General features: G+C 39.5%; 1 pseudogene; it reads right to left on the bottom strand.

Moving 5' to 3' along the window:
• Window positions 1-425: 425 nt before the first annotated feature.
• Window positions 426-24,162, bottom strand: part of LOC110293311 (large ribosomal subunit protein eL18-like) — a 26,738-nt pseudogene continuing 3,001 nt past the window's right edge.

The following is a 24,162-nucleotide window of genomic DNA, read 5'->3' as shown; positions in this document are numbered from 1 at the left end:
TCCCTAGAGAAGCCTTCTCTTACAGCTCCAGCCCAGTCAGATCTCTCTCAGCTGTCTCCTTGTCCTCTACTCCTTTCCTTCTTGGAACTTATCACACTTTAAAATGAATCCCTACTCTTATTGTTATAATTGTTTAATGTCTACTTTCTCAAAAGACAAGACACTCCACAAAGGCAAGAACCATACATACCACATCTAGAGCAGATAGCAAAAAGGAGAAGACTCAGTAATTGCTAAGTGAACACATGATTTATCTCTCTCCACTCCAACCAAGATTATACACTTGGTTTTCTGGGAAGCTCATATCATGGAGATCCACATTTAGTTTGCCACCATTGTTGTTTCTTTTCCAACATCCATAGGGTTTTTTGGTTGTTTTGTTTTGTTTAAATAAGAGTATAGTTTTTGTAGTCCTGGCTGGCTCTTCACCTCTCAATCTTCTCTCCTGTAGAGAGAACATAGGGTGTGGTGTGGGGTTTTGAGGTTCCTGGACCCTTGACAAAATGTTGATACACCTCTTGGTTCTTTTAAAGGCCATACAAGGAGTATGGCTCCATGGCCCTTAGGAGACTCCAGGGCTAGTTGGTCAAAGTTGAGGAGGATCTTACCCCCAAGCCTTGAGAATGCAGCATCTGCTTGCTCCTCACCCTGTTGCTCACCTACTGTGTCCACACCTTGGGCACACATTGTCTGTGACCATCTCTACAACCACAGCTATTTTGTTCTTTTGGCCAGGAAGTTTCATCTTTCAGATCACCTAGGACAGGGACACAGGTGGCTGGTTATTGCAACACATATATAACATTTTTATCATAACCTGATTGAAGGTAGATTGGTTTATCTGGCTGAAACCTGTACAGCTTGACTAGCAGCCTTGGGTAGATGCCCTAGCTCTTGGCCTCCTTGTACTGGACCTTTTGGTCTTTGTTGTGGCAAATGTCAATATTTCTATGTCACCTTCTGCTTGGCAAGGTCCAGAAAAGCTTGCCATCATTCTTAAGGGTTTCTTTTCCATGCCTGCTACAAGTCTATACATGGTTTATATAAGTATGCATGTATGCACATAGGCACATGTATGCATGTTTCATATGAGCAGAGATATTTACTTGGATAAACAATGAGTTTAAAGTCATCTAAAAAGACATGGTGGGGACATGTATAAGAAAAAAAGGTGATATTAACAGAGACCACTGAATAAAATCATGGAAAATTTGACTATCATCATGAGTCACAGGATAATATATCCCATGTGCTACGATGTACTAAAAGCATTATTCATTAGTGATCAGACAACAAGGGCAAGAGAAAAGAAATTACAGGAACTATCCCAAAGCTACAGTCAACAATAAAGCTTGAGCCCTGGGAAACACAAGACTTAAAACACAGAGAAACAAAAATTTAAATGTAGAATGGTGATAAATCCAGTGTACATTGCTTGTAGATATAGACCTAAAAGGAATCGAAATTAGCATGCCACAGAGATGTCTCACATCTGTGTTTATAATATTACTATTCCCAACAGCCAAAATATGGAATAAGCTTAAATGTCCAACAACAAAGGAATGGATAATGATAATGTGGCATGTCTCTCTACACTGAAGTTCTGTTCAATCATATGTCATTTCTGAGAACATTTAAGTGGAGAGCATCATATTAAGAAAAATAAGCCAGATTCAGAATAAAAAATACTGAATATTTCAGCTCATATGAAGAACTTTGATTTTTTATATATATATTTATATATATACATATATATATATACACACACACACACTACTCACGTATAAGTGAATATTAGCTATAAAGTAAAAGATGATCATGCTGCAATCCACAGACCTAGAGAGGCTAAGTAACAAGGGAGGATGCATTGATCTCCCTGGGAACAGAAAATAGAATAGATTTTGAGGGTAAACTGAGGGTGGGTGGGGATGAGAACAGTTGGGGGCATGGAGGGAAAGAATACTGGGAGAGATGGCTAGAATTGGGGGTGGGCATTTCTAGGGTAAGGTAGAAATCCAGTGCAATGGAAACTCCCAAGAATGTACAACAGTGACACTTGCTAAGACTTATAGTAATGGGGGACATGGAACCTGAGCAAGCCATCTTCTGTAACCAGGCAAGGTTTCCAGTAGAGAAAAGGTAATACCAATCCAAACCTTCCACCTACAATTTGTTCTACTTGCCAGATGTGCTGGGGTAAAGGTGGAGCAGGGGTTGTAGGAGTGGCCAACCAATGATTGATCCAATTTGAGATACATGCCAGAAGAAGGAGCCCATGCCTAGCACTGCCTGGAGGATCAGGAACAAGAGAGTGAATAGCCCAGAGACCTAGGATAGAACCCAGAAACGACCAGCAAAAAAGTCAATGAAATGATTCCTAATGATACTCTACTATACTTTGTAGACTGAAGCCTGGTATAATCATTATCACAGAGGTTTCATCCAGCAGCTTGTGGGAACAGATGCAAAGACTGATAGCCAAACATTAGAGGGAGATCAGAAATCCTGTGGAAGGGGGTGAGGAAGGATAATATGAACCAGAGGAGTCAAAGACACCACCAAAAAGCTGACAGAATCAATTAACCATGGCTCATTAGGACTCACAGAGACTGAACTGACAGTGAGACTGTGTGGTTCTGAGCTAGGTCCTCTGCATGTTACGTTATGGTTGTGTGACTTGATGTTCTTCTGGGACACATAACAGTGCGAGTGGAGGCTATCTCTGACTCTGTTCCTTGCTTTTGGGATCCTTTTCCTCCTATGGGTTGCCTTATTCTGCCTTAACATAAGGGTATGAGCTTAGTCTTACTGCAATTTGATATGGCATTTTTTGGTTAGGAGGACTGCTGTTTTCTGAAGGGAAACAGAAGAGAAGTGGATCTTGGGGAATATGGGTCAGTGGGAGTGGGACTGGTAGGAAAAGAGGAAAGGGTCGTGGTGTAGTATGTGAGACAAGAATAAATAAAAATAGAAACACATACATATAAATAAATAAATAAATAAATATGTGTGTATGAAGCAGAAGGGACACTGTTGGGAGGAGGTTTGTAGACTGACAGAAACTAGAGATGGAGCAAGAGACGGTACTAGAGGGGCGAGTATGGGCAAAGTCAGTGATATCCATGTGTGAAACTCAGTATTTGGTAAGTCAAATAAACATATTAATAACCTTAAAAAGAGAAACAGCAGTGGAGTCTTATGGTCAGCAATCATCCTTGAACAATGAAAGTCACTGAAAGTATTACAGAGCGCTGCTGTGTTCATTACAGGGGAAAAAAAAAGCCCCCAGGGCAGGGAAAGTGGTAGCTGAGCCAACAACTCCAACTTAGAATTTTCACTAACAATCTTGGCTGGAGGCAGAACATCATTTGTTTGTTTGTTTGTTTGGATTATTAAAATAAGTGTTCATTATTGGACAGATTATTTTTTTTAATATTTAATATTTTTATTACATATTTTCCTCAATTACATTTCCAATGCTATCCCAAAAGTCCCCCATACCCACCCCCCCACTTCCCTACCCATTCCAATTTTTTTGGCCCTGGCGTTCCCCTGTACTGGGGCATATAAAGTTTGTGTGTCCAATGGGTCTCTCTTTCCAGTGATGGCCAACTAGGCCATCTTTTGATACATATGCAGCTAGAGTCAAGAGCTCTGGGGTACTGGTTAGTTCATAATGTTGTTCCACCTAGAGGGTTGCAGATCCCTTTAGCTCCTTGGGTACTTTCTCTAGCTCCTCCATTGGGGGCCCTGTGATCCATCCAATAGCTGACTGTGAGCATCCACTTCTGTGTTTGCTAGGCCCCGGCATAGTCTCACAAGAGACAGCTATCTGGGTCCTTTCAGCAAAATCTTGCTAATGTATGCAATGGTGTCAGCGTTTGGAAGCTGATTATGGGATGGATCCCTGGATATGGCAGTCTCTAGATGGTCCATCCTTTTGTCTCAGCTCCAAACTTTGTCTATGTAACTCCTTCCATGGGTGTTTTGTTCCCAATTCTAAAACGGGGCACAGTGTCCACACTTTGGTCTTCATTCTTCTTGAGTTTCATGTGTTTAGCAAATTGTATCTTCTATCTTGGGTATCCTAAGTTTCTGGGCTAATATCCACTTATCAGTGAGTACATATTGTGTGAGTTCCTTTGTGATTGTGTTACCTCACTCAGGATGATGCCCTCCAGGTCCATCCATTTGCCCAAGAATTTCATAAATTCATTCTTTTTAATAGCTGAGTAGTGCTCCATTGTGTAAATGTACCACATTTTCTGTATCCATTCCTCTGTTGAGGGTTCTTTCCAGCTTCTGGCTATTATAAATAAGGCTGCTATGAACATAGTGGAGCATGTGTCCTTCTTACCGGTTGGGACATCTTCTGGATATATGCCCAGGACAGGTATTGCTGGATCCTCTGGTAGTATTATGTCTAATTTTCTAAGGAACCGCCAAACTGATTTCCAGAGTGGTTGTACAAGCTTGCAATCCCACCAACAATGAAGGAGTGTTCCTCTTTCTCCACATCCTCGCCAGCATCTGCTGTCACCTGAATTTTTGATCTTAGCCATTCTGACTGGTGTGAGGTGGAATCTCAGGGTTGTTTTGAGTTGCATTTCCCTGATGATTAAGGATGTTGAACATTTTTTCAGGTGCTTCTCTGCCATTCGGTATTCCTCAGGTGAGAATTCTTTGTTCAGTTCTGAGCCCCATTTTTTAACGGGGTTATTTGATTTTCTGGAGTCCACCTTCTTGAGTTCCTTATATATATTGGATATTAGTCCCCTATCTGATTTAGGATAGGTAAAGATCCTTTCCCAATCTGTTGGTGGTCTTTTTGTCTTATTGACGGTGTCTTTTGCCTCGCAGAAGCTTTGCAACTTTATGAGGTCCCATTTATCGATTCTCGATCTTACAACACAAGCCTTTGCTGTTCTATTCAGGAATTTTTCCCCTGTACCCATATCTTCAAGGCTTTTCCCCACTTTCTCCTCTATAAGTTTCAGTGTCTCTGGTTTTATGTGAACTTTATTGGACAAATTCTGAAAACTCATATACAACATGAGCAAATTATAAGACATATCATAATCCTGACCTCAGAGGAGGAAAATTTACAGAGGAAGAAAGAGAATGGAGGGCCAGGAAGGGAAGTTGCCAAAAACGATTTGTTAATTGCTTAAATGTTATAGACAAAATGAGCAGGTTTTGGATGTAAGCACATACGGTTTGGAGCTTAAGCAGTTCCTAATCTTGGGTGAAGAGATTGAAAAGATGGTGGAGGAACCCTAAACATATAGTGAGGGACAGACACATATGTGAGAGAGGTATGATATGAATGATGTCCCCATGAGCTCTGGTAGTCAAACACTTGGTCCTCAGTTGATGGCACTGTTTGGACAGGATTTCAAGGTATGGGCTTGCTGGGGGAAATATGCCACTGGAGGTGACACTGAAGGTTTCAAAGCCATGTACAAACCATTCTGTTCTCTCTGCTTCTTGTTTGTGGTTGAGATATGAGCCCTCAGCTCTCAGATTTCAACCCTAGCTGCCATGTTTGCTGCTTGTTGCCTTGCAGTCCTTGTCACTATAGACCCTAACCCTCTGAATCTTAATCCCCAGGTGAATTCTTCCTTCAATAAGTTCCTTTGACTATGATGTTTTGCCACAGATATAAAAAAGTAACACAGAGAAAGGATGTAAAAGCAGATCCATGATGTGAACTGTGGTGGCAACCATGGCTAGGCTGCGACTCCCTCCAATCGTACTTATTAACCACTTCTAACCTTCTTGGTTCTCTCCAGCACTTTGAACACATATAGACAGACTGTCTCTGCAGTGACTTCTTGTGCTTCCTTTGGTTCATTCTCTGTTGTTTGTCTTGCATTACTGCTTTACTCTGAGATTCTTCCACAGGTTTCCACTGAACCTGCCTGTTTGAGAATTACTTCATCTTCCCTTTTCCCTTCTCCAGCTCAGAGTACCATGCTGTGAAATTATGATTGGTTTTTCTTTAAGATCCTTAAAATCAGTCCCATAACCCCTAAAGATATAGAAGCAGTCATTAATAGTCTCCCAACAACAACAACAACAACAAAGCCCAGGACCATATGGGTTTAGTGGAGAATTCTATCAGACCTTTAAAGAAAACCTAATACCAATACTCTTCAAACTATTCCACAAAATAGAAACAGAAGGAACACTACCCAATTTATTCAATGAAGCCACAATTACTTTTATACCTAAACCACACAATGACCTAACAAAGACAGAGAACTTCAAACCAATCTCCCTTTTGAGCATCGATGCAAAAATAGTCAATAAAATTCTTGCCAACTGAATCCAAGGACACATCAAAACGACCATTCACCATGATCAAGTCTTCAAACCAGGGATGCAAGGATGGATCAATATATGGAAATCCATCGATGTAATCCAGTGCATAAACAAATTCAAAGAAAAACCACATGGTCATTTATTAGATGCTGAAAAAGCATTTGACAAAATTCAGCATCCCTTTATGGTAAAAGTCTTGGAAAGATCAGGAAAAAGGCCCATACCTAAACATAGTAAAAGTAATATACAACAAACCAGTAGCCAACATCAAACTAAATGGAGAGAAACTTGAAGCAATCCCACTAAAATCAGGGACTAGACAAAATTGCCCATTCTCCTCTTCTCTATTCAATATAGTACTTAAAGTTCTAGCTAGAACAATTAGACAACAAAAGGAGGTCAAAGGGATACAAATTGGAAAGGAAGAAGTCAAAATGTCACTATTTGCAGAAGATATGATCGTATATATAACTGACCCCAAAAATTCCATCACAGAACTCCTAAGGCTAATAAACAACTTCAGCATAGTAGCTGGATATAAAATTAACTCAAACAAATCAGTAGCCTTCCTCTACTCAAAGGATAAACAGGCTGAGAAATAAATTAGGGAAATGACACCCTTCACAATAGTCATAAATAATATCAAATCCTTGGTGTGACTCTAACCAAGCAAGAGAAAAATCTGTATGACATGATCTTCAAGTCTCTGAAGAAAGAAATCAAAGAAGATCCCAGAAGATGAAAATATCTCCCATGCTCATGGATTGGCAGGATTAATATAGTAAAAATGGCCATCCTGACGAAAGCAATCTACAGATTCAGTGCAATCCCCACCAAAATTCCAAATCAATTCTTCATAAAGTTAGAATGAGCCATTTGCAAATTCATTTAGAACAACAAAAAAACCCAGGACTGTGAAAACTATTCTCAGCAATAAAAGAACTTCTGGGAGAATCACCATCCCTGACTTCAAGCTGTATTACAGAGCTCTAATGATAAAAATTGCATAGTATTGGTACAGAGACAGGCAAGAAGATCAATGGAATAAAATTGAAGACCCAGAAATGAACCCACACACATATGGTCACTTGATATTTGATAAAGGAGCTAAAACCACCCAGTGGAAAAAAAGACAGCACTTTTAACAAATTTTTAATGGTGCTGATTCAACTGGCAGTTGGCATGTAGAAAAATGCAAATTGACCCATTCTTGTTTCCTCGTACAAAGCTCAAGTCCAAGTAGATCAAGGACCTCCTCATAAAACTGGATAAACTGAAACTAATAGAGAAAAAAGTGGGGAAGAGCTTTGAACACATGGGCACAGGGGAAATTTTCCTGAACAGAACACCAATGGTTTATGCTCTAAGATCAGGAATTGACAATTGGGACCTGATATAATTACAAAGCTTCTGTAAGGCCAAGGATACTATCAGCAGGACAGAACAGCAACCAACAGACTGGGAAAAGATCTTCACCAATCCTACATCTAGTAGAGGGCTAATATCAAATATATACAAAGAACTCAAGAAGTTAAACTCCCAAGACTCAAATAACCCTATGGAAAAAAATGGTGTAAAGAACTAAACAATGAATTTTCAACTGAGAAATAGCAAATGGCAGAGAAGCTCCTAAAGAAATGTTCAACATCCTTAGTCATGAGGGAAATGCAAATCAAAACAACCCTGAGACTCCACCTCACACCAGTCAGAATGGCTAAGATCAAACTCTCAGGTGGCAGCAGATCCTGGCCAGGATGTGGAGAAATAGGAACACTCCTCCATTGCTGGTGGTACTGCAAGCTGGTACAACCACTCTGGAAATCAGTTTGGTAGTTCCTCAGAAAATTGGACATAGTACTACCTGAGGACACAGCTATACCTGTCCTAGATAAATAAACAGAAGATGCTCTAACATGTAATAAGGACACATGCTTCACTATGTTCATAGCAGTCTTATTCGTAATAGCCAGAAGCTGGAAAGAACCCAGATGTCCTTCAACAGAGGAATGGATACAGAAAGTGTGGTACATTTACACAATGGAGTACTACTAATCTATTGAAAACAATGAATTCATGAAATTCTTAGGCAAATGGATAAAACTAGAACATATCATCCCGAGTGAGGTAATCCAATCTCAAAAGACACACATGGTATGCACTCTTTGATAAGTGGATATTAGGCCAAAAGCTCCAAATACTCAAGACACAATTCACAGATCACATGAAGCTTAAGAAGAATGAAGACCAAAGTGTGGGTGCTTCGGCCCTTCTTAGAAGAAAAACAAAATACTCACAGGAGCAAATATGGAGATAAAGTGTAGAGTAGAGACTGAAGGAAAGGCCATCCAGAGACTGCCCCACCAGGGTATTCATCCCATATACAGTTACCAAACCCAGACACTATTGTGAATGCCAAGAAGTGCATACTGACAGGAGCCAGATATAGCTGTCTCCTGAGAGGCCCTGCCAGAGCCTTACAAATACAGAGGCAGATGCTCACAGCCAGCCATGAGCATCTTTGGTTGGCTTAAGTGTAGGGTCCCCAATAGAGGAATTAGAGAAAGGACTGGAGGAGTTGAAGGGGTTTGCATCCCCATAGGAAGAACAACAATATCAACCAACCAGACCCCACCCCCAGAGCTCCCAGGGACGAAGCCATCAATCAGGAGTACACATGGCTCCAGCTGCATATGTGGCAGATGATGGCCTTGTCAGACTTCAATGGGAGGAGAGGTCTTTGGTCCTACGAAGGCTCTATAGGTGCCCCAGTGTATGGGAATAGAAGGTGGGAAGGTGGGAATGGGTGGGTGAGTGGAGGAACACCCTTATAGAAGCAGGGGTGGGAGGGTGGAATGGGGGGTTTCCAGGAGGGGAGAACGGGGAAAGGGGATAATATTTGAAGTGTAAATAAAGAAAATATCCAATAAAAAAGAAGGAAAAAAGATTCTTAAAATATTTCTTACCCCAAAGTCCAGGAATACAACTATGCATCTCTTTAAATGCATGTATGAGTGACCATATTTGTCAACATATTTGACTAGTTGTTGAAGACTAGTCTTTCCCTATAGATTGTGATTGATGTACATACCCTAACCCAAAGACTGAAGAAATATAACCTGATATTTAGATGAAGGAACAAGGAACCTGGCATCCAGTTAACTAACTTTGATAACTGTTTTTCTGGAAGATAGAAGGATGGATAAGCTATATGTAATCAGCAACAGAGGTTTTTCTTGTTTCTTGAAGGCTTCTTCTTTCCAGAATACCTTGGAATTCTTGCTGCTCATACAGAACAGATGGAGTCTTGTCTATACCTTTTTTACTCATTAATTTTTGTATAAAATGATAGAAAGATAATTTTAACAGGTAAAATTTTGAGAATCATAATATTAAAATGAACAAGCAAAGTAACACTCTATCTGTAGACTTCATCCAGATGATGAGCAGGTTGTTTAGTTTGTGAGTACCTGTCTTCTTTGACCATTGATGCTGTCTGTGAAGACAACACCTTCCTGCTTCGTCTTCTTAGCTGTCTTTATAAAGTAACTACTGTAGACACAATCCCTCCAACACCATATCCTTCCTTATCACATCTATACACTACTTTCTTTCTCACTGAGATGTTTGCTACCTGTGAGATTCTACCTCAAACAGACTCTGAGTTTGTGAGAAGAATACACAAATGAAAACAAAATTATGACTTACTCATACGGGTGATTTTTTTTTTGATGAATACTTACCATTTATTCATTTCTTATCTTGCAGAGAAGCACAATCACCAACGTTACTTAACTGGATGCTAGTTTCCTTATTCTGACATCAAGAATGTCAGGGTTTCTTTCTCTGGAGTCTCTGGGTGAATGTATGTATAGTAACCAAAAAGTATGATGATTTTATCTAAAGATACAAAATCATTTTAGAGGGAATTAGTAGGCTTACATACAAAGTAGAAAAATACTGTGTAACTTTTCTGGGGGGCATATGAACCATAAACCAAAGAAACAATTCCACCCAAGTCTAGCTTAATGAACCAGTGAATTTATTAGGGTTATTTACAGGAACAAGAGAGATGAGTTGATAATACATATATGGATAACTCAAAGACAACTGCATCCAAAAATCTTACCCCATAATGGATAGCAACTCAAGAGAAGTATATCACTGGAGCAGGCTGACAATTCAGAGAGTCCCTTCCCTCTACCCAACAGTTACTATTGTCAATATAACTTTGGGGAGTGGCCATGTGAATCTAATAAGTATCAGGAGCTTTCTGAGACTTGTAAGCTTTGTTTACTTCCATCGCTTTAAGGGATCATTTCAGTGTAGAGGCAATAGCTACACAAAAGATATAATGACTAGTAACAGCCTACAGTAGAAGGAACCCCAAAGACGATCAACCAATGAAAGGATAACACAAATGAACTATGTTATTCAACCCCATGAAGACAGTAAATACTTATTCATACTACTACATAGATGAACCTTGGAAAATCACACTTAGTAACAGAACCACACAGAAAATTTCATGTATTATATTTGTGATGGTTACTGTTAAATTTCAACTTGATAAAATCTAGAACCATGTGGAAAACAGACCTCTGAATCTATAGGGATTTTTTGACTACATTAATTAAGATGGGAAGATCTGCTCACTATGGGTGGCACCATTCCTTAAGTAAGGACAAGAGCAGAGAAAGTCAGCTGAGCTTGTCATGGTGGCTCATGTATTTAATCCCAGCACTAGGGAGGCAGAGGCAGGCATATCTGAGTTCAAGGCCAGCCTGGTCTTCCCAGTATGTTGCAGGACATCCAGAGCTATACAGAGAAACTCTGTCACAAAAAGCCAAAAGCCATGAAGAAAAGGAAAGTCAGCTGAGCACTAGCATGCATGCATTTATTGCGCTCTTTTCTTGACTGTGCATAAAATCTAACTCATTCCCATAAGCTTCTGATACCTTGACTTCCCTACCATGATGGACTGTAACCTAAAATAACCTAAGCTAAAATAAACTTTTTCAACTCTTAATTTGCCTTTGTCAGTGTGTTTTACCACACCAAGAGAAAGAAACTAAGACAGTATTACTCTACTTATATAAATATCCAGAATAAGCAAATTCATAGAGACAATGTAGATTCATGAACCTCTAGGGCTGGATAATAATGGAGTGTATAGAGTGTGATCACTAAATCATATAGACTTTGGGGGAAGAGAAGGGCCCGAGAGGGAAAAAGTTCTGGAATTAAATAAAGCTGACAGTTCCAGTTGTGCAATTTCGAGTGTCTATTAAACCCACTAAGCTGTATACTTTGAAATGATTTCAAGTGAAATCATTCATATGCTATGTGACGTATACCTTGATTTGGAAGTATGAAGGAAAAGGACTGGAGATGGTGACCAGGGGTGAAAAGGAGGAAGGGTAGAGGAATCAGAACAATGACCCAAGAATACAAAAACCACGACGAGTGACCAGATAAGTTGGTGTCTTGCCAATGATGATTAGGGTCATTAAAATTCCAGATTCTACAGGTCCTTTCAGTTTACCACACGATGGCCAGGGAGGGAGTGGGGGTTATCTTATATCTGCCCTCATCAGCTATAATATCATTACCAGCATACTGTGCATTAACTTCTGAACCACAGATAATTTACATTTGGATAGATAGCTCATGTAGCCAGGACAACATCCAGTGCACCGGACGGGCATTTTTAAATTGCAGTTCAGATCTGAAAAGGATTTCAAAGATTATCATCACCTTAAAACAAAGTAATCAAAAGTAATCTTGAGATAGGATAAAATATACTTTTAGTGGGCTATGGTGACCTTCCTGTCTTCTGAGCTCCTCTGACTGAATTTCATCTCATTTTGACACTTGCATTGTGCTTTTTATCTTTTATAATGCTACTTCACATCAGGATAGAGCACAAATTCTTCACTGTAGCAGCCTCTCTACATTCCTGATGTAGACAGGGTCAGTCAATCATATCCTGGGCTTAGCTGATATCTATTGCTGGACAACCAATGAGTCTCAAGATTTGAATACAGATGTCCCAAAAGCTCATGTATCAAAGACATAGTTGCCGGCTGAAAAGCCTTGTGGAAATTGGACCATGAGGGTTCTAACTTCATTAGTGAATTAATACCCTGATGAATTCCCAGTTGAGTAGGCTATTGGGGGTGTGGCTTAATTGAGACACTAGATCATCTGAGCCATGGTCCCTCCCTCTCTCTCTCTTCCTCTTTCTTCCTCTTTCCTGTCTCTGTTTTTCCCTTATTCTCTCTGCCTCCTACTCACCACGAAATGAGCCTCTGTGCATTAGCAAGTATTCCCTGCCAGGCATAATCTTCTTCTCATAGACTGAAAGTGATGGAACCAGCCAGCCTCTGACCATGAATTAGAAGAAATTCTTTCTTGTGAGATATGGTGGTACAATCTTTTGGTTCCAGCAGTTGAAGCAAGAAGATTAGGGATTCAAGACCATTCTCAGCTACCCAGTGAGTTCAAACCTAGCCTGGGGTACATGAAACCCCCACCCCCCACACACACACACCTTAAAGAAATATAAAAATGCAAACCAAAAGCACATTGAAAAGTATCTCTTTCCTTAAGGTTGTTTTTCTTGGGTGTTTTGCCATAGTTACAAGAAATAATGTAAGTCTCCATTTGGATCTGAGAAAATAACTGTATACATTGGGAATTTAAAATTAATAATAATAATGATGATGATGATGATGTTTGTATCAGAGGCAGAGGGACTTTGTAGGCTGTGGCTACTCCGCTCCAAACTCGGCTTATTTTCCCCAGTGACTGTCTACAGCTCTATCCTGTGTTGAATGGCATCTGTTCACATTGTTTATGTTTTTCAATAGCCATAACAAGATAGACAACTGAATCACTGGTCTGTTTACAACATGGGTAGGTTTTAAAACCATAGAAAACTGGCTTGGCTTCCTACTCATCCCCTCTGGAAGTAGTTCCTTCCATCTCTAGATGTTCTTTGAAATCCCAAAGAATCCAGAATTCTGAATGCAGATCAGTAATTTCCTTTCCGGATCTCCTGTGGCCACCCAAGAGCACTCGTTCTGAGGTTACCACACACCCCAGAACTAGAACTCTTCATGGCTTCTGGCAGAGCAGCACTTTCAAGGGAGTCCTGTGGGGAGTGAGTTGTTCAATGGAAAAGTACAGCTTTGTATGGGATTTAAAGAGCCCCAGAGATCTGTGAAGACCGTCTGTCACGAGTGCCTTCATGGGCTTTAATTTGCTCTCATCCCACAGGAGACAGAAAACATTTTCAGGAATTTTGTTTCTGCTTGAAAATTTGATTTGTATTTTGATTTTTAAAGAGGAGAGCTCAGAATTCTGTGGAAGAATTAAGTATCTATCCAGTGCATATTTTGATGTCTTTAGAAATCGAATGTCTATCAGGTTATGGAAAGAATAATGGCTTTGACAGAATTTGGCTTGCTCATCATCTATCACACTGGCTGTTTTTCTTTAGTTGCAATAATAAACTCAAATCACTCTCAGGTTCACAGAGCCCTTCCACAGCCAGCCTGCATCTGCTCGCAGATGATTATGACCCTAGTTTTATAGAAGGCATGGGGGCTGAGAGGGGCAGGAAAAAGGCAAACACATGAAGATAATAACAGAATAAACACTCCAAAGTCAGGCACTCGGCTCGGATTCTTTCATCTTTATTTGGGATCTCAAGTTATCCCCTTTGTCTGTAGACATCTAAAGGCCAGAGTCCAGAAGAAGACAACCAGAACGATTGGAGGGTATATTTTCTAAAATTAATATCGAGAGGGAAAAAATAAGCCCGAAGACTCAGAGATGATGTATATTATAACTTCCATTGCTTCTCTGTTCTCCTTCCTCATGTTCTTCCTTTCCTGCCATGAAAATGTTACCCTTACCCCAGAGTGAATTTATAGATAATAGGAACCTCAATTCCTGGGTCTGGGATTCAGACAAGCATCCCATCAAAGCAGAAATTCACTCTGCTACATGCTGACATACATAAAATGGAAATGCTATCACGTTCCCATATGCAAACAACTTGCCAGAAGAATGGAGTGCTTCAAAAGCCCTGTGCTGGATGGAGACAAGATCTCCGTGCAAGCCGTGGGAGCAGGGTGAATCTATGAAGCAGAAAGTATGGGCTGAGGAAGAGATCAGCCCAGTGACAGTTTACTGGCCTTGCTGTTCTCTTAAGAGGCACTAATGGTAGTGGACTGGTGCAGTGGAAGAAAACCCAGCTTCATTTAAAGCACTAGCATGAAATTGGCTGCAATAAAATTATGCATTAAGTGTGCATTATGTTTAATAAGACTGGATTGTACTTCCCATGTTTACTCTGTGACTATTGAGGCTGATCCAATTTTCTCAAGTTCTCCAATTGGTTCACGATCGAGTTTCTGGCCAGAAGGTCAAATTTCCCTTGCTGTTATTGTATGTCTCTATTACTTTACTACGGCATTTACACTTTATATTCATTACTTTTTTTTTCTATCTCCTGAACCTTCCCCATTCCAAAAATGTTCCCTGTAGATGGCCCGTTTGACACAAATTAGAACAACCTTGATAGCTGTCAACTAGAGACTATCCGAGAACAAAAGGACATTATTGCGAGCCAGCACTGGAGGTAATTTCATGTGCTTTCTCTGAAGGCTTCTTAATAGCCTTTGAGAAATAATACAATTCAGATCTGCAGCCAGGAGACAAAGAATGGATGTTGGACAGCATGACTCGCGTGTGACTTGGTCTTTAGACTCTACTGTCCTGAGCTTAGGAGGATTATCATCAGAAAATAGAGATATCCAGCCCCACTTCACTCATGTAGATAACCATTCATTCATGTAACTAGCAAACTACATGGGAGCCTACTGTGTGCCAGACACTGTGAGTGTGTCGGTGCTACAGCCGTGCATGTCATAGTCCTGCTGTGATTCCCTACCATAATTAGGATGGGAAAGAGCGATACTGAGCCATAAAATGCAAATCCTAATGCATGAGGGAAATAGAGGAAGGTGAGGTAAGGGAAAAATTAATTTCTAATTAAAAAAAACAGGGATGTTTTATGGAGAGAGTGAGATAACTCTCCTAAAGATGGGAGAAAGGAGGAATTGTGGTGCTGCAGGCAGTAACAATGGTACAGGTAGAATAGGGAAGTATGGGGGAAGGACATTTAGGAAAGCACAGGTGGAAAACCAAGTGGAGGGCATCTGTGATATGAGGGTTATGGGAGGACACAAAATACCAGGAAATGAGGACAGAGGACAGAGAGAGCTCTGCACAAAGCCATTGGGGATTTAGAGATAATCTCACAGTCATGGAGGAATAATAAAAAATTCACCCAACCTATAGCATAAGGTTTAATCTTTTTTTTCTTCAGATGGGCTCAATTAGATGAAAAACAGAAAGCACTTCTTCCGAGTATCACCCTGTGTGTGCATATCTACCTGTACACACTTACCTTGTCTATAGTGCTTCAGGCCCTGAACCCTATAGTGGGTACTTGGCATTACAGACAGTACTACACCTTTTAGATACCAGCGTTATTCTATACACATATACTTATAGAAACCATAGTAAGAGATCAACAAAAGACCATAGTTCTTAGGTCTTGGCAACTGTAGCATGTGGGTTTTTTATATTTTCTTTTCCCCTTTTCTTTTCCTTATTAGAACCTTTCAACTTTTCACTCATTGGAGCAATTTATGACTTTCCTCTAATTTTTCCTAACTCCCAAATTCTTTATTTCTGTACTTTGAGTAATTACTGAGTAAATAATGAGTTTCAGCTTACTGTAAGACAATAAATGCAGGGGTTGGGGATTTAGCTCAGTGGTAGAGCGCTTGCCTAGCAAGCACAAGGCCCTGGGTTCGGTCCTCAGCTCTGGAAAAAAAAAAAAAAGACAATAAATGCAATACTGTCACAGGTTATCTAGTGACCATGTCTACTGGGTACTATGGATCATGGATATGCCGAAGAGTTTTTGTTCATGAATTTCCTTGAATTGTCTGTGTATTTCCTTAAGTTTGTAGCAAAATATCTACCTGTATGTGAGCAGGGGAAAGTCGAAGCAGGCCTGGAAAAAACAACTATATGTAAAGTATGAATTAATCAAATATCACAGAGCTCACATGATGCATATAGACACTGGGTTTCTAGCTAGCCCAAGTAGACTGTCCTTAGCTACTACCTTCAGAAGCTTAAGTCCAGAAATGGCACATGTTTGGGACAGGACTTTTGCCTTAACTAAAGAGTAGCACTTACTTTAAGTGTTACTGACTCTAAGTCCAAGCCTTTAAGAGATCAAACTGAATAGTTGGCAAATTAGCTGAATTTCATAAGGGGTCAGGCAGGGAGGTAACAAGGCAGGCAGGCAAGAAGAAAGGAAGGAAGATAGGAAGGAAGAAAGGGAGGAAGGGAGGAAGGGAGGAAGGAAAGAAGGGAAGGAAGGAGGAAGGGAGGGAGGGAGAAGGGAGGGGGATAATTGTCATGTGTTGGGGACATCCTATCTGAGAGAAAATTTAAAGGAAAATAACAAAACCTAAATTACTAACAGTGTAGTTACTACAAAAAAATCCAAGGAATAAAACCTTGTTAAGCATGTTGGGAAGCAGAATGGTATGAACTATTAATGAACACTGGGAAATAAACAGAAAACAACGACACATGGCCCTTAATAGGTAAAGTTTTTAAATATTATTATACATGTATTTAAAATTATAAAATAATGTACACAATGAATAAACAGATGAGGGATTTTAGTAAAGCCAAAAAAATGGAATTTCTTAAAGGAGTTAAAAACAAATTCTGAAGCAAAACATTGTAGAATATATACATAGCTAAATTTTAATTGAAAAATTCCACAAATGGTCTTAATGTTACATTGAAAACTATTGAAGGTAAATCAGAGAATTATAAGACACAAAACTAGAACGCATGCAGACTTAATAAGTGAATGGAGAAGGAGTTGACACTAAAATAAAAAAATTAAAAGAATTGCATCTGACTTCGGGAAAACATAAAATGGTTTAGTATATGCTCTGTTGAAGGCCTGGATAAATCAAATAAAGAAATAAGGAAAGAAAAATAAATTTTAAAAGTAAATTTTTACTCAAAAGCAGATAAAAACATAGGTCAAAAAAGACTGAATTAACATACACAGAAAAAAATATGTATACACATATATACATATACACATGCATACACACATATAAAATAGTAAAATTTCTAGAAAAAACAAGAAATCACGAAGACAATTTTAAAAAAGATTCTATTTAGAAGTTAACAATAATGAAGTTACTTAGAATTATCATCAGACTCAGCCAGAGAAGAAGGAATATGCATGCTTGTTTTTTTGTTTGTTTGTGGGTTTTGAGACAATTTCTCTGTGTAACAGGATCCTGGCTGTCCTAGACCTCACTCTGTAGACCAGGCTGGCGTTGAACTCATAGAGTTCTGCCTGCCTCTGCTTCCCAGGTGCTAAGATTAAAGGCATGTGCCACCACCACCCAAGGAATATGCATCTTTACAGTGCTGGAGACACGTTTTTAAAACCTGCTTGATACAGAAGTGAGTGTGTGTGTGTGTGTGTGTGTGTGTGTGTGTGTGTGTACAGACATATATATATTTCAAAAATAAAGATGAGATAAAGACATTTTTGAATAATTGAGAGCTAGGAAAGCATGGTGACAGCAGATATTCCTTAAAAGAAATAGAATATTCTCCAGGCTTAAAGGATTATACCACATTGAAATTCAGACATACAAGAAGAGATAGAGATGCTTTATATGTGTTAGATATACTCATAAGTAAAGGAACACTATTCTCACTTGCTTTAAAATACCTTTGTCCTACTTGCCTTAAAATATTTTAAGTTTAAAAATAACATTTTATAGGCTCTAAAGAATATGTAGGTGTAAAAGATATGACAATAATGAAAAGGATAAAGAATAAAGCTTGCTATTCTCAGTATAAGGTTCTTTATGTTTCTGAGAAATGGTACAACGGAAGTAATTAAAATATAAATTAAAGCAAGTAGATGAATTACCATAGAATTGTTTAAAGGGGCTGATTTAGTAAGTTAGGAATAGGAGAAAAATACAAATGGAAAGCAAATAAAACAGTGGGCTTAACATTATTCATATACATAATTAAACATAAATAAGCTAATTATGCCCAACTAAAAGGCAAAGATTAATGAACCATATAAAAATATTTGATCCAATTAAATGATATCTGTGAGATACATATTTTAAATAAGTATAACTTAAAAGTAAGAGTAGAAAAAACAGGAACTCTGCAAACACTAATAAAAAGGAAATAGCTTATAGAATGTCTGCATCAGTATCATGGACAGTCGCATCCATCAGCAAAATAATCAAGAGTGCGTAAGAGTTCCAGATGATAGTGCACATGATAACCACTTCCTAACGCTGCATGGGAAACGGTTGGAAAGCAGCAAGTGCGAGATTATACGGGAAGATTTTAATAGGTCTGTGTCAAGAGTCAATTGAGTAAATATATAGATTACTAATGAACACATTGTTTATATGTACCCACGAGTAACAAACTTAAATAGGACATTTTTACAGCAATTCGATTAGTCACTGCAACACATTCTGTTCCAAATGAAAACAGAGTATTCATCAAGATACACCATCTACTGCAACATAAAATCAACCTTAACTACATTTAGTAAAACAGAAATGACATAAATTCACTCTCTAAATATAATATAATCAAATTAGAAGTTAATAATGAAAAGATAACTGGGCATCTCCAAATATTTAAGAATGAAATAATAAATGACCCACAAAGTCAGATGTAGAGTGCTTGCCTAACCTGCAAGAATCCTGGATTCAATCCCTAGAACAGGATAAACCGGGCATGCTGCTTCACAGCTGTAATCACTGAACTTGGCAGGGTAGAGGAAAAAGAATATGGAGTTCAAGGTCATCAGTGCCTATATAGCAAATTTGAGGTAGCCCACTGTCCTGGACAATTTTATGTCAACTTACCACAGGCTAACATCATTTGATATTGGGAAACCTCAATTGAGTAAATGCCTTAATTTCTGTAGGTATGCCTATAGGGCATCTTCTTAATTAGTGATTGTTGAGAGAGGACCAAGTCCACTGTGGATGAAGCCATCACTGTTCTATAAGAAAAGAGACTGATCAAAGCCAGTAAGCAGCACCCCTCCACAGCCTCTGCATCAGCTCCTGCATCCAGGTTCCTGGCCTGTTTGAATTCCTGTCCTGACTCCCTTCGATGATGAACTGCTGTAATATTGAAGTGTAAGCGAAATAAATGCTTTCTTATCCAACTTGCATTGGTCATGGCATTTCATCACACTATGACAGCCACTATGTATGAGTGTCTAAATAAACAAATAAGTGACCTGTAGTCAAAGAAGCTCTATAGAAAACTACAAAGCATATATTGAGCTCAGCAAGAAGGAAAACAAAACAAAGCTTGCAGAATATAGATATAACGTGGCTCAGAAAGAAATGGACAGCTTTAAACACCAGTACTAGAAAATAAGAAAGGTTGATAATCAAAACTCTAAGCTTTTACCTCAAGATACAAGAAGTTAAATTCAGAGAGTTAAAAAAGAAAAAGAAAGTAAAAAGAAAAGAAAGAGATGATGAACAGAGTTAACTAACCTGGACCCTTGGGGCTCTTAGAGACTGAACCATCAACCAAAGAGCACACATGGGCTGGACCTAGACTTCCCCACACATATATAGCAGATATGCAGTTTGGTCTTCAACTGGAATTCGGGCTGTCCCAAAAGCTGTTGCCTGTATGTGGGATATGTTCTTTGAGCTGTCTTGTCTGGCCTCATTTGGAGAGGATGTGCTTAGCCCTGCAGAGACTTGGAGTGCCATGGTGGGGGGATATCCAGGAGGTCCCGGGGAAGGGAGGATAGAGGAAGGATTGTGGGAGAGGTGACTGGAAGTGAGATAGTGAGCAGGGTATAAAGTGAATAAGTGAAAAATAATAAAATTTAAAAATTAAAACATAAAGAATAAAAGAAGGTGAACAAATGAGGTATGTTAAATTATTGAGAAAAAAATTTAAATCCAAACATTGATTTTTAAAAGATCAGGATAGTAGGCAGCCACATAGATAAAATGATCAAATGTAACACTGAGAAAATATGATCAGAACATGAGAGATAACCAGTAACAAAATGGAAACATTAAGACATTGTTCTGAGTCTATGAGCATGAAATAATAACAGGGAAGTATTTTGATAACATTATGACAGTACAATCATTAGTTAGAATTGAAAACTTACACTCTCATGAAAGACAAAGTTATAGTCCACCAAGATTCACACTTCTAAATCAAAAATTATTATTTAGAGGGTTAACATACAAACCATATTGAGGAAAAATATTTACTTTATGACTGTTGACAAAACACTTGTATCCAGAATATGAAAAGAGCTCTTAAAAGTCAATATAATTTTTTAAAATCAAACTGTCTTCAGGTGTCAAAATGTTATTTAAAGGGTACATTCAGTAAAGAGCTTGTGAGGATGCAATGGATTAAAAAAAAAAAAAAAAAAAGACAACAGACAACAGACCACAAGGCTTCCTCTACCACTTCACAAGACAGAGCGAGGAAAGAGCATGAGCAAAAGCTTTAGGCCACAAACCAACCTGAGCCTGTCTCTGCCGCAGCAGGACCTCAGCAACAGCTATCCTTTGGAAGCACCCATGTGTGGCACAAACAGGTCCCACTGGTGTTCCTTCTAGGCTCTGGCATTGGCTAGGAGCAGCAACTGGTACTGTCAGTCAGCTCTACTTCCTGAAGTAGATTGTTTCAAAGGAGATTTGAAGTCCATGTTTTCACAGCCCACAATTTGTTCTGGTTAAAGAAATGGGTAAAGTAGCAAGGTAGACAGTGTCCAAGGAGATTTATTTATATAAAAGACATGAAAACTGGTTCTGCATCAGTCATTATTAGGCGAATATAAATCGCTACCTGACCATGAATACCCACCAGAACAAGTGTGAAACAATTAACAACTAATACTGAGCTGGGTATGGTGGTGCACGCCTTTAATCCCAGCACTTGGGAGGCAGAGGCAGGTGGATTTCTGAGTTTGAGGCCATCCTGGTCTACAAAGTTAGTTTTAGGACAGTCAGGACTACACAGAGAAACCCTGTTTTGAAAAAACCAAACCAAACCAAACCAAACCAAAACAAACAAACAAAAAAACGAAAAAAAAAAAAAACTAATACTGATGAGGATCATCAGCACCTGGGATCTTCATAGATTAATACCAAAGCATGAAGTGGAGAAACCTCCCTAGGAAAATGGTGGGCTCCTTCTAAAGGTGTGTACTCAAGAGAAATGAACACAGTCTTCAACAATGCTTTAGCAACTCCTGGGCCAGAGAGAGGGCTCAGCAGTTAAGAGCATTGCCTGTTCCTACAGAGGAGCTGCAGAGGTTCTGAGCACCACAGGGCAGCTCCCAACTGTCTCCAGTTCCAGGGGATCTAACACCTCCTTCTGTCCTTCTCAAACACCAGAAATGCACATGGTGGACAGACAGACATGCATGCAAGTTGACCCTCATGCACATAAAATTAAAGTAAATAAATAAATCTTAGGGAATGTTTTCAGCAGCTTTAGTCATGATCGTTTTAGCTAGAAACATTCCAAACATCCATTTGTAAGAGCAAGATGTATACTGTTCAGGAATTTAAAAGAATGACCAGTAGATATGCACAGCAACATGAATGGATCTAAAAAACATCTTACTGAGCAAAAGAGATCACACAAAAAAGAGCATAAATCCTATGGTTCACTCCTGTAAACTGAAAACTATCATTTCCCATAATAATTGAAAACAGGTCAGTGGGTGCTCTTGGGAGGAAGACACAGTGAATCACTGCAGAGGGACATGAGGAAATGGAGTGATGGAAATATCCTGTGTCCTGACAAAGTCTGACAAATATCCCTCTGATGTCATCAAAATGCATAGAAGAACCATGAACATAAAGAGTCACATGTTGCTCACAAATTATAAGATTATAAACATGGCTTTTAAAAAGTAACACATTTGCACATTGCACTACAGTATGCAAATAAAGTATAATTTCTTTGTTTCCTGAAAGTGATCAATTCTCCACTAAAAGGAAACTGGGAAACCTACAACAGGAAGTCAGCATTATCTCCATCTTCTTCCCTGTTTCACCAGATTAAACACTGAGTGCAGTTAGCATTCACCTTCCCCTTTGAGGAGGCTCACATATTCACCGATTTGTGAACACTCTTTTGCTTTGGTAAATATTTGATCTTACAACATGTCTGCCTCCCTCTGTCCTTTATCCTATCAGAGTTTCTGGATTCCCCCAACAACGATTCTTTCCACATTCTTGAAGAGGAGAGAAAAGAAGCATTGGGTGCAAATGGTGATCCTAGTCTTCTCTGATCTGGTCCCTGGACGGGTCATTGTTAAAATGCTCCATCCGTAGCAAGGCACTACTATTGAAAACACACATGACCACTCTAGGTGCATATCTCTGTTTGAGGGGTCCCTAAGTGCAGTGACCTCCTTACCCAAACAGAGTTCTACATAAATCCTGTCTTACAGTTCTTCAGGATCCCCACATCGAGGCTCATGGAAACTTCTAGATGCTCAATTGATTTGGAGACTAAAAGCAATGTCTCCATTTCGTCTTTCAGTCTATCACTGTCATGGGTTATGTACATATAGTGGAAAACAACTCAGGAGGGACTGTTCTTGGTAGCAAACTGCCCTTCAGGTAGCCAAAGACTCTCCTCCCCACCTTATACCACCATGTTCTATAGTCCTGGAATAGCTGCTGTGATATGTTGGCTCACCTATGACAAGTGCTCTATTTTCCAACTGCAAGCATTTTCAAGATGTACTTTTTATTACTCTGTGTGTGTGTGTGTGTGTGTGTGTGTGTGTGTGTATCCCCAAATGCAATGCACATGTGTGCAGGTACTCACAGAAACCACAAGTGGTCATTGTGCTAAATGTGGGTGTCAGGAAGCAAACATGGCTCATCTGCAAGAGCAGGAAGCTCTTTTGACCTCTGCGCCATCTCTCCAGCCCAACAGCTAGGTTTTTAAATGCTCTGTGTCATCCTAGCCTGAGTTGCTTATGCTTCTGTTCCAACTGCCCAGGACTTAGAGCAGCTGGGAGGCACAGACAACCTTGAATAAGGGCTGGCTGTGCAGAAGAAACACACTAGCACCCAACATTTCACTATCATCGAATTCTTGTCCCTTTGTACACAAAGTGTCTGTTCCTACGGTCGCTTAGCCATCTGTCAATGGTTTCCAGCTCTAACCAGTAGCAAAGAAAGGGGCCACAGTGGACACCTCAGCAAAACAGTACGTTTTTGGTAATAAAATGCCTGTCCTTCTTTCAGCTGTAGGATGTCAGAATTATGAACCAAGGTTACCTGCTCCCTGTCCCAAAAATAAAGTGGAAGATAGAGAAGTAGATACGATAATACCTAAAATAGGAAACTGAAATTGTCAAGAACCAAACTCCCCATGGACTCAAGACTGCCCATCTGGACTTTCCTACCCCAGCTACCTCACTTTACAGCTATGCTGAGTCCCCCACCCCCACCCCCAACACACTCAGCAGCCATCCTCGGGGCAAATTAAAGACCAGTCCTAGCAGTTGAGCCAAACTGTCCAAGTTCCTTTCAACTTTTTGAACTGTATGATCCTGAGAGCAAAGCTGTACCTGCTCTCTTCCCGACTTGAGGACGACCTGTTCTTTGTCCTGGTACAGTAGGAGCACCACAGCAGCCACCACTG

The sequence above is a fragment of the Mus caroli genome, unplaced genomic scaffold, assembly GCF_978045245.1.
Source record: "Mus caroli unplaced genomic scaffold, Mus_caroli_1 scaffold_6, whole genome shotgun sequence".
Classification (NCBI taxonomy): Eukaryota; Metazoa; Chordata; class Mammalia; order Rodentia; family Muridae; genus Mus; species Mus caroli.
This window is presented reverse-complemented; position numbering and strand designations above follow the sequence as displayed.